Source organism: Ptychodera flava, chromosome 17 (genome assembly GCF_041260155.1).
Source record: "Ptychodera flava strain L36383 chromosome 17, AS_Pfla_20210202, whole genome shotgun sequence".
NCBI classification, from domain to species: domain Eukaryota; kingdom Metazoa; phylum Hemichordata; class Enteropneusta; family Ptychoderidae; genus Ptychodera; species Ptychodera flava.
In genome coordinates this window covers 3,974,570-3,987,045 of record NC_091944.1, presented here as the reverse complement: position 1 = coordinate 3,987,045, position 12,476 = coordinate 3,974,570, and the positions used below count along the sequence as shown (strand labels likewise).

At 35.2% G+C, this 12,476-nt stretch overlaps 2 long non-coding RNA genes across 2 annotated transcripts; both read right to left on the bottom strand.

Annotated features, from left to right (window-relative positions):
• Nucleotides 1-431: 431 nt before the first annotated feature.
• On the bottom strand, nt 432-4,411 carry LOC139116440 (uncharacterized). Its single transcript, XR_011548295.1, has 3 exons — nt 4,287-4,411; nt 2,265-2,399; nt 432-969 (listed from the first exon to the last, which is right to left on the bottom strand). It is a non-coding gene; the product is annotated as an uncharacterized lncRNA (long non-coding RNA).
• Nucleotides 4,412-7,478: 3,067 nt separating this feature from the next.
• On the bottom strand, nt 7,479-12,093 carry LOC139116439 (uncharacterized). The gene is made up of 4 exons (XR_011548294.1): nt 11,976-12,093; nt 8,659-8,847; nt 8,205-8,333; nt 7,479-7,661 (listed from the first exon to the last, which is right to left on the bottom strand). It is a non-coding gene; the product is annotated as an uncharacterized lncRNA (long non-coding RNA).
• Between the last annotated feature and the right edge of the window lie 383 nt (nt 12,094-12,476).

The window sequence follows — 12,476 nt, the reverse complement described above, 5'->3', positions numbered from 1 at the left end:
GAAATAAGTTCCAAATCAAGACATCAATGCCGAATAATGGCAAAAAACCGAATGAACATAATAAATTCATAATAATTTCAAGGTTATGTCGTAATAATCACCAAATAATCGCATAATAAAGACCAAATAATGACATAAAAATGACCAAATCACCTAATAATGGCAAAATAATGATGAAATAAGTTCCAAATCAAGACATCAATGCCGAATAATTGAAAAAGAACCGAATTAACATAATAAATTCGTAATAATGTCAAGATAATGTCGTAATAATCACCAAATAATCGCATAATAAAGACCAAATAATAACGTAAAAATGACCAAATCACCAAATAATGATAATAATGATGAGATAAGTTTAAATAAAGATTTCAAGATAATTTTGGCGGTGTTCTCACACCATATTATATATCTGCATTGTAACTGTGAGGGATTGAAAATTCACGACTGCTTTTATTACTTTTACGAATTAATGCATTCTTTTTCCAATATGCTAGTTCTACTGATATCATACTACTGCATAACCATTTTACATCATGGAATGCTTTCAACTGAGCTACGCAACATCTTCGTGATTATTGAGTCTCCTATAACGAAATGCAACACAATCCAAAATTCGTTGGTGAAAGGCAATCATTATCCTCCTCAAACGGCCTTCAGGGTGTTTTGTTCGTCTCCTGATAGCACTACTAAGCTCATTCCAAAACTTTCCTTTTTGTTTCGCCGTTCCATTCTGTGTCCACTTTATGTAAGTAACAGAATCCAGAATCCTCTTCATTAGAAGAGGTAGTTCAAGGTGCATGACATCTTCTTTCATGATTGGTATCAGCCTTTGTCCACTGTCTACTAATCTTCTCATAGCTGACATTGTCTCAAATTGGCACCATTTACTCTCTATGAATGCTGGAGAGAGTACCAAAATGGTACATCTACTCTTGTTTAATGCCTCTTCGATATTGTAAAATATACCTGAAAAAACCAAGCGATGAAGTTGTGACCGATTATTTTAGTAAAAGTTGCAATGGTCATGAGGTTAGTAGAATGCAAGGCTATTTTCTAGAAAAGAAGTTTTGTATTGCTGATCATGCAGCAGTAACCTGATGGTGATATTATCACATGACTAGAAAAGCAAGGGTGCTGATTGTTTGACATTACTGTTGTCGGCTTTGCACACTGCGCTAGACTGCCAAGCAACTCTGTGAGGTCACAATTTAATATATATATATATATATATATATATATATATAATATATATATATATATATATATATATATATATATATATATATATATGTATATATTCCTTTCTATCTGGAAAATACAAGTATATTTGTGTCATGAATCAAATTGGGTTTCACACATTTTCGCATTTTACGGAGCTATTCGTCATCTTTTGCATCCTGAAAAACACTTATTAGTTTCAAGTTTTTTTTAATTTGAGAGTCATCGTTCTGTCACAAAACCAAGGATACTGCAGTACACTGAAGATACCTTACACAACCATTGTCCTGGATTTACCTGAAGAACACGCATGTTGTCCTTTTCCAGCTTATACCACTTTACTTCTACAGAATAACACAACTCTTTCTGCGCTTTTCATAAACGTCAATATTTGCTTTTCATCAAACGGTGCTGTGTTACTATATATATGTAAACATCAAAACTCTAAAAATGAATGTTATAATGTGACCCTTACGGAGTTGTGCGGAGGCAGGGCGAAGCCAGTCTGAGCACTATCGCTCACTTGATCAACACTCTTACTCTCCAGTCATGTGATCATCATGTGACATTCCCGTGATCTGCTATTGCAGATCACAAAAGGCTAACCCTAACACTCTACTGAAGTTAAAAACAAACAATAAAGGTGAGAAACAGGGCAACTGGTTAGCTCATGATCCCGCTCAATGACTTCCCTATTTTCCCTTGCAATTGTGTACATACCTCTGCACCAGTCAGCTATTATTTATTTATTTTTATTTATTATTTATTTATTTATTTATTATTATTTATTTACTTGTTTATTTGTTTGTTCTTCAGGATTTTTATGAAAATCATAAGACCAAATTGAACTTTAGACAAATGTTATTGCTAGTCGGGCCCCTTAGTTGACAGCTGCCGAAGATCATTGCTAATATTTGAACTAAGTTGTCAAGGTCATATCAATATTTTCTCATTTCAATCACAAATGATGCTCCCGCATTCTTTACAGTATATGTGGCGATTGTTTTGAATCATTATCGAATGGCTGAATATATGGTACTTACTTCGGCCGCCCTGAAAGTCTCGTTGATGCAGACAAAGCCTGTATCTGTTGTCTCTCTCGAGATCTGTCAAAACAGTATCTACAAACTCTTCATCTTTGCTGCTATATGTCACAAATGCGTCACATTCCTTTTCATCTGCCAGTTTCGTAAATAAAACATGGTCATTGTTAGCAAATGTTTTATTTGATACCTCAAACCCACAGAATCGGTACAATTATATAATCATTATAGAATCAATTAAAAAATCAAAAAATCAATTAAAAGAGATCCTATATAATCAGGTGTAAAAGGTTCATCGAACACAAATAGGATAGATTCCATGTTATGGATATGCTGAAACCGGATGACGCAATATCAACAAATGTACAACAGCCTAGTTATGGCTGCCAGAATAAAGAACAAATAGCCTTTAGGAAGGGACTTTGATCTGTCAGGAAAGGGGCGGATTGTGAGTTGACTGATTACAACATGATCACTGCTTCCATTGTTCAGCTTGCTCATTTTAATATTTGAAAATGATTTTAAGCTTATTCTGCTGATTTAGGTATTGTGATATATCTTTTTCCATCACAAGTCATTTCAAATAAATTCCACACCCTTCATACTATTGCTTAAGCATAACAATCACATGATGTGTATAGTATAAGGGGCATATAAACACCTATAAAATAGAAGGCATATGGTTTGCTTTATTTTGTCAATTTAGAATTACTTTTACGATATAGTATGTTGACTTAGAAGGGTAACGCAATGGCAAACTCCCTTATTGTCAGAGTTGCAACTTTGAATCCCGAATATGCATTGCACCTTGTATTTAGGGGTTAGTGTGGAGTGAATGAACTCCAATGTACACATAGTTTAAGGGGCGTTTGTACCGCGTTTGTATGTATGGCATCATAGAGTGAACAAATATATGGACTCCTTTTTAGCAATACACAGAATACAGTGGCAATAAGGTGATTGCGAAATCTCTGCCATTTCTGTCATCAGTGCTGTCACTGCATTCTTTCATTGTCATGACTGTCATCTATTATCAAGAAACTGTTATCTTGGCTAAACCAATGAGTGTGATGACCGGTCGGTACCCCTGCTAAGTCAGTTTTCTTACAATGATAGAAAGGACTTGGAAATACAAGGATCGTTCTGAACAATAAGCTTATAAGATATCAGCATAATCCTGGGGAGTCGTATACAATTTATTGTGAGTGACTCGACATCGTCCAATTACACATATTCAATGGCAATTTCATTAAGAAATTAATACATACTACTGACTAATTTTTTTATATTTCCTCTTTGCTGTGTCGATAGCGGGGACCCAATGTAAAACTAAGAATCGCCTCTTTCCGCTTCTCACTTTATCCAAATATACTAGCATTTCCGACCCGTCTCTTAGGCGACTGATGCCGTATGTTGTGGGTTCGAATCCGATTGAAAACTAGCCGTACTTACTCTTTACTATCTTAACATGTAGGCTAGATCTGCCACTATGCCCACATGTGGCAAAGACAATGATACAATGTCACATTTTCACGATTTATTTAGTTGGCTGATTGATAATACGAATATCATCGAGATTATGACACGAGAGCAAACGATTTGAATCTTATGATCAAATGTCGACGACCACAGCGTCAAAAAGAAATATTTGTGGTTTTGGTTGAATATTGTATGATTTGTTGTGACTTGGCAGCAAAGATCACACAGAACCATTTCACTTGCTATTTAATTGTTAAACCTTAAAAGAAATAAATGAAATTAATACATACAAGAAGAATTTAATCGAACTTTATGTATGTTGATGACAATTTAAACCAAATATAGCATTTCGTAGAATGACATCACCATGGATTCAATGATGCAATGCATGATGGGTGTAAAAAAACAGATGATAAAGGAGGTAGGGTGATCATATTCAAATATCCTGTTTATCAAACACAGAGATGATGAGACAATGATAGTGGAGTGAAAGCTGTAATGTCTATGGACACAGGATATATCTATTCTTGTAGGGGTACGTACCGTCATCATCGTATTCTTCAATGGGAAGTGAAAATGCTAAATATATCTTGAGCCTGTACTTATAACCAATGTAAATGAACAGGGGCACAAGGATGATGAAAATAGATATGGCAGCTCCTCCAACTTTACCCACACATCGATTGGTTTTGCTGTTAACAGTAATAGGATGGAAGTACACGTAAAAGCATTTGAGAGAAAAACCGGTTCAATATGTTAATATAATGCAATATAATACAAAAGGTCCTCTTATCTCTTAAATCAAAGGTTACTTTTTATCTGTTCGACATCCATCCATCAATACATACATACTACATACTTTTAATATAGTCATCAAAGTAAAAAAAAATGGCATTATCCGGTTATGTCAGATTAAATGTTAAATAGTTGTCATTAAAAGTTTAATAGTTCACATTACCCACGACGTGTACGTAAAAAGTGCAGGTCTCCATGTTGTTACTGCCATCAACGGCTGTGTAAGTTAACTAAAGTTCTCCCGATTCTGAATTTGTCGTTCGGTCGATGTGTACCGGTAAAATTCAGGTGATCTGAGTTGTCGAAAGATTCAGGCTTGTTCCAGGTGACGGTAGCGAAGTCCTTGCCACGATCTACGTACTTTGTGTATATTTGACGGGCACACGCGTATTGTCGGCTTCATATTATCTGTGGTAAGGTATATAGGAAAAACTTGTCAGTTTTATTAAAATGACAATACTTATTTTTTTTTAAATATGCACTCAGAAAACGTATACAGAGGTATACTTCGAAAGCGTTACTAATTTTGCTTGCTCTAATTGGTGAAAGATATCGTAAACAAGGTGTAACGTTGCCATTCATGCTGCAAATCATGCATATTTCGTAGTAATTGAATGCAATTTATCATGTTCGAGACGTGTTTTCTTCAATGAATGAGGGATATTTAAATATGTTTTGAACATACTCGTAAGGTTGGAGAAATGAATACAAAATGCCATTTCGCTCGAAAGTTGAAGAACAGAATTTAGTTATTTTACATGCATGTAAGGTTGAAAAATGAATACAAAATGACATTTTTGCTCGAAAGTGGAAGAACAGAATTTAGCTATTTTACAAACGGATATAAAAATATCTACTACTCAATATTACATGAAAAAATATTAGATGTAATGGTTGATATTCTGTATTTGTTTATGGCATACCTCAATGATGCAACTACGTACGATTGTTTATGAACTGTTTCAAATTTGAAGGAAAGATGTTATATGTTTGATGTCTAGGAAGGGGCGTTAGCTAAAATCCAAATACGGGGATTGCCTTATCGAAAGGTATATGACATACATTTCGAAAACTGAACTGCCGCCAGATATTGCTTGTGCAGTAGCCATTTTCAAAAAAGATGGGAAAAATAAGCTTTAAATGATATATGGCATTGCTTTATTTAGGCCGCTAACATTTCTATAGTAAACTGAGCTGTTTCAGGCTTACAAACAGCAAATGATCATAAATCAGTTAGATATAAAACAGGCAAATCCATTGCGACGTGGTTTAATAACTATCTGTCAACATTGAGGAGCTTTTGAAAGAGCATCATTGGTTTCTCTTTATCATTACCTATCTGGCAGTGTGTTCCACTCCAGCCTTCTTTGCAAATACAACCTCGATATCGATCACACGATACTGATGTCTCGGGAAGGCAATTACAAGGTGATTGACAAGCAGAACCGTAAGTATTTTCTAAACATTCTGTTAGGAAGAAGAATCTAGGAATTATTTTTTAACAGTGTACCGAGAAACACAATGGGTTTGTGAGATCTTTTCGTGGTGTACAATCCATGTATGCATAGATATCGATGCTGGTTATTGTAATGACGATGAAAATAACAGCAGCAGCAGCAGTAGAAACAACAACAATGATGATGATGACGATGATGATGATGACGACGACACAACAACAACAAACTTTGGGCCACTGCCCAGGACTATCAGAATTTGATCGATGAATAGTCCCTTTTTAATTTCTTGTGTAAACAAATACACATCGAAAATTTCGCTTACTAGAAGCTTATTATTAGTAAATAATGCAATTCTAAGCCATTGGTCCAAATTTCATCATTAACATTACATTTAATCGTTTCCATGTAATATTGAATATTATCATCATCCCAGCCAGAGTATAGTTAAATTCTTTGGAAATTTTGAAATTAGGAGGAGAGAGAAGCCAGGATATCTTGATGGTTTGCATAAATTTGCATAAATTAACATTTCTTTATCACGTAACTTGCGATTGTTTAGCAAGCTAAAAGGTGAACCCAACAATATTTTAATCTTGGGTTAACAAATTAATTAAAATAAATTGAATGAATATTTGCAAACAAAGTTATATTTGAGGAAAATACGCTGTGTTTGGTGCAGCGCCTCCTTAATTTGGAAATACTAGTACATCTCACAATAAAGTTGCAGTGTGCTGACGGTTCAAAATAGATAATGTGCCTTCCTGCAGGGCGCGATATAACCCTTGCCTGTCTTGAGAGAGTTGCCATTTCTGAGCATACGTGTGACAATAGTGAGAGAAAGAAATACTAAAATCTTATGGTCTTCAATAGTCATCTGAATTGGCAACGATTATCCACGAGTTGATATGCTTATTAAATAGAACAAGATTAACAATGAATTAAACACGAAAGTGACAGGAGAATATATATTGTTTCTTGCACGACAATTTATGGTACATCAGGTCTACTTTTGCAATTTACGTAGTAGATCAAGTACACTTACTGACGTCAATGGTAGATGAATCCGTGTAAATTTTGCCATTGGTATCTTGTACTTGACATGTGTACACACCAGCCATTCCATCTGATGCATTGGTATTTGAAGTTTGCTGTAACTGCATGTGAAAATAAACAAGACGTACAATTTTTGCTCCCTTTAATATGAAGCTAACAAATTTAAAAAGCAAAACTGATTTTGATATAACAGTATCATCTCGATAAATATATTGTTACAGATGTTCATCTACATCTATCTAGTGTCTTGGCCACAACATATTAACTAAAAATGGAAAGGGTAGTTCCAATTTTATCACTCATGCTCAAGTCAAGTGCTAGTTCATGTATTCGTACTATGTCTTTTAACTAGATTTAGTCGTGTTTGTTTCTCAAACATCTTAACTACGAGATCACGTCTATCCCAAATTCCATGATAAATCACCTGGTGTATCTCTCTTCACCGATTATGGCAAAGCGGTGGTCTTTTTCGTCAACAATTCTTGGCCATTTGTGAACCAGGTAATCGGTGGCACATTTACACTCTTTATGTTGTGAGTTTCACATAAGAGTTGTACTATGCCGCCAAAACTGACCGCTTCGTCTTTTGGAGATAAAACGATTGACGGTCTCGCTGTCAAATAGATGTAATATTTAGATATAAAACTACAGATTAACATGATATATGTAAATCACTACATATTACCTTTTCAAATCCCAGTATCAAAGTCTAAGTTATGTATTTACAGAATCATTTGCGACGTGTACTGATACAAAAACGTATACTCATAAAAAAGCAGAACTATATAGAGTCCGCCATACTCTTTACGCAGTCGTTAATATAAGATATTATTTCAGATGTTTCACACAGTGTGGCTATAACATCGCTGTGTAACATGCACCATACATACATAAACACGTAAGTCGTTTTAGGATGCTGTCACGTTAAGTAAGACGCATTTTTATATCTTTATTATTATTTTTGTGACGAGTATTTACTGTGACTTGGTTCATGATATGTGCAAAACGCAATTAAATTGACAGACTATTGAATCGGTACACCATTAGTTCGAAACCCACAGCGGAGAAAATCCTTCTTTCTTTAAAACTCAACGTTTATCTTCTATGATTTAACGTAACGATGACAAAGAAACTTTGTTTAATAAGTAATACTCACGGATATCACATGCCGGTCCATACCAACCTGTCGTGCACTTGCAAGCCCCGTTGAACACGTGACAACTGGCACCATTCTGACAGATGCACTCTTTCTCACACTTCAATCCGTACTTACCAGTTGGACAACCTATTTATTGCATAAAAATCGATCAAGCAATATAAAACATCAACCTTCCTAGTAGAAGTCAAGCGCAACGCGACAAGACTTCGAAACAGAAAATGCATATGGTCTAATATCAAGAACAAGAAGCCCTAATATTGCAATGACATTTTAAGGCATCTTGAAGCATTATGTACTTTCCAATTGCCATCAACATTACCATTTGATGGCGCTTACCGGATCGACAGCGAAAGGTAACCATTTGAAACACGTATAAATATTCACAGAGTTCTACAAAATGTTATGGCAGTATTGCTTTTGACTATGCTGATTTGCTATCAGGCCAACTTACCTATCACATTTAAGTAAACCTCTTGTGCAAATATTAGATGATTCTGAAGATAGAGAGAACAGTTGCTCACAAAAGGCTGCTCCATTGTTTCAATGTTGTAAATGTCAAACTGTACCAGGCTGTAGTGACCGTGTGATGCTTTTTGTCGAAACAGTAGGGACTAACAATGGCATCGGATGGAAAGTCTTCCTGTAACAGTTACAATGTAGTAGGCTACGGGTTTATAAACGGTCGACATTCATTCTTATCTCATGAGCATATAGTGCCGTTCACACACAGGCCATTAAAACGCCTCTGTAACGGCTCTGGTCCAACACTTGCATGAAAAAGTTACATGTGGACTCTCCCAAGTGATTCTGAAACGTTTCAAATTTGAAACGGTTTAGCCTGCCAGACATGAGTCGGTGTAAGGATGAACTCTATCGGCAACTTGTTGTGTGACAGGACTGAGCCACTTTAGGGCCGTCTTAAACGCCCTCACGTGACAGATATTTGTAACATATAACAAAAAACAAACCAACATATAATTTCCATTCTTCATGGCTGCCGAACAGTGCACTAAATCTCATGGCCATAATTATTCTAATGATGAGATCAGTCTGCAGACTTAGCATTTGTTTGACCAGTACAATCCGTAATGCATGTTCCCGTGACTGGCAGTTTTGAGCGTATCAAACTCATGGGCTAAATCAGTAAATCATTGCATTTGGTCTGCATTCAGGTCATGAACGAAACGACGACTCCGTCTGGATCGCGTATGCAGCAGGTAAAAAACAAAAGACAAGCCAATATGACATGGTTCATGTCAGCCATCTTGTTGCAATGCGATATGCTTGGCCATATACACCTTTTGAACTCTAGGGGCGCATTAAGCCAGCTTAAATACCAAAACAAAGACTTAATGTTGTATCTGTGGACATAAGTGAACTCAAACAATTATTCCCCTGTGTTTGCATGCAAATCACAAATAGTGTCACAGAAAAGTTTCGAATTTTGCTCCAGTCTGAATATAGTGTATCTCAAATATTGACTCCCCAGATGTTAGTGGGAGTGTAACCATAGTATTAATACTTTTGATAACAATCGGGTAATTAGAGATAAAGAATGATAAAAATATCATATCTAAAAATTACAGGTTCCATTTTGCACGACAATTGCAGTGAATTGGTATTTCAGATGTAAACGAACACTCTGCGTCCGTTTTTATGCCCCCTGTTACATGGCAGCCATTGTGGGGTTCAAAGTATCCATTTTCCTAAATCGAACAGAAATGGATTGATTACTATGACAATTTTATTGTAACGGTTTCATAGATCGTAATAACCAAAACGTTTCATGTCACTCTTTTCCATTGCAACCATTTAAGGGCTGAAAGTATCATTTCCAAAATCCCACTGAACCTAGGCGGCATTGCCAAAAACTACCGGAAGTGTGTTATTTGTCGTAAATACCAAAATCAATGACCATCTTGCCACATATTTCCATAGCAATTGAAAATATACAGATTTGTACATACATATTTTTATGTAGGTATTATCATGTAAAATGTACACATATTCTCGCAGCCATAACGTGTGGCATTGTCATATATATATATCGTGTGCCAAATGAAAGCTTATGACAGAAAACCACGAAAGATTAAAAAGTGCAGCAAAGTGATACAGACTCTTCTATACAGTACAATCAGCATTCTGACAAGTAGTTCATTTAATTTGGACATATTCAATATTTTATGGCCCATTTGCTTTGTTTTATCAGTTATCCGACGTAAATAGTTTCACATCTTGAATTCATGATACGATAATGCACAAAATATTTTGCCAATCCTATTAACTTTGCAATTTAAAGTAAGTAAAGTACAAGAGTTAAAAAGGGTGGAGAAAGGATTGAAATAGAAATCTTTAAATTTGTGACCATTTACTCCCTAGTCTATATATTCATTCATTACAAACCATAAGATATTTATGAAATAAGAAATGCTACGTAAAATTTCCCCTGAATTTATAAATACACAATACATGTAAGCCTTTATCTATGCGCATTATGATTTCTAAAGTGAGCTATCTGTGCCTTTTGGCTATTGATAACCGAACGCCAATTTGGACACCATTTCTTCCATGTTTCAAGCTGTCGATTTGTTTTTGAGACTCTCTCTAATTTTCTGCAAAAACAAATCTAATGTCATAAGCATTCAGGAGAATGCCTATTTCTTATCACAGACTAAAATTCCAAGGTGAAGATTGTAATCACTGTGGCGAACCAGTTCAACTAAATTCAAAAGACGGTAGGCGACAGGAAATCATTTGTCTAACTCCGCTGCTGATTGAAAACCAAGGAGAGCATTAACAATTAATATTTACCGAAGAACAAGATTTTCATTGAGATTTCCTGACTCCAGTGAAGAGTTTACCAGTAATATAATTTTAGAATGGCTTAAAGAAATGCATATTTCTATTACCCAATTGAGCACCTTTTTATATCTAGAAAAGCAGCAAATGGCGACAAAAATTGACCATTTCTATTTCTTATAATAGTAAATAAAACATAAACAATCATCAATCCATCATACATGCTCTCACTATCCTGCATAAGTTTTTTGCCTCAACTAATAAACTGTCTGAATCTAAATATTTGACAAGTCTCTTATTGGAAATTGCAGTGTACATATTGCTTACAGTAGAAAGAAGGCTAATTCTCTAAAATTAAGAGGTTCTCGTGAGTCATTAAAAGCACTTTTTTATGTTGTTGTTGTATCGATTTCCCCACATATACATGGTATTTTGAAACGTCTTACGGACGAATTTAATCGCATTTGAGTTGATGGCTAACTTCATATAATAAATTATCAACACACAGCGCTTTCTTAAGATTTTAGTTATGAAAGGCTTTCGCAACTGCTTCAAGAGAGAACTCAGAATATAGAAGCGGGGCAGTAAAGATACCCTTCTCCTGTATTTAGCTGACATTCAAACTTTGCTTTGACATTCAGTACATAATTGTCATAAAAATATAGCTTCAATTTTGGTAGCTGAGGCTTTCTGGATACTTTAAAAATTCTCAAAGCCGGATTTCCATTTTTGCAAACAAGATAAGTATCATGTATGATACAATTACTTTGGCCATAGACTGCCCAAGGAATATCGTTATTTTTCATTTTGCCCAGTTTAATAAAGATTCCATAAATCAGTCAGGGTTCCAGTGTCAAATAATCTACCTTTACTGGTAACGTCGAAGATTAGGACCCTAATCAAATATCTACAAGGTTCCTACCGATGACCCATGGTCGGTTGAAAACAAATTTGAAAAGAATAACTTACTTTGTCGTAGTAGTGAAGAATACGAACATTTGGAAAATTGTGGTTTGAACATCGAAATGATACGTCCCCTACACTTTGAAACGGAAAATGGCCGTCCTGACCTCAGCAAATGCTCGAAGATGACCTGTTAGAAAAAATATCGTGAATTATTATAGTATGATGCGTGCCATATCATATGTCTAGCAAGATTTTAATATTGAATTTGTTACATCATTAAATTAAGTGCTTCCTATACTAATTGGTTACTGTTATATGATACTATGAGATATGTATTTAACTGTTATATTTAAGCAATGATGTGCCCCCTCCCGACCCAAATTGGACGAAAGCAAACGTTGCACTATATATAATATACAAGACCAACATTAGCACATTATGGAGTGCAAACTTTGCTCAAATCTATTATGGGGCAATGGGGTACATAATTGCTATTATTTTATAGCTTTGGCAATACCAGTGAATTTTTAGATGAAGAAAACATCTTGGACCATAATGCTTGAT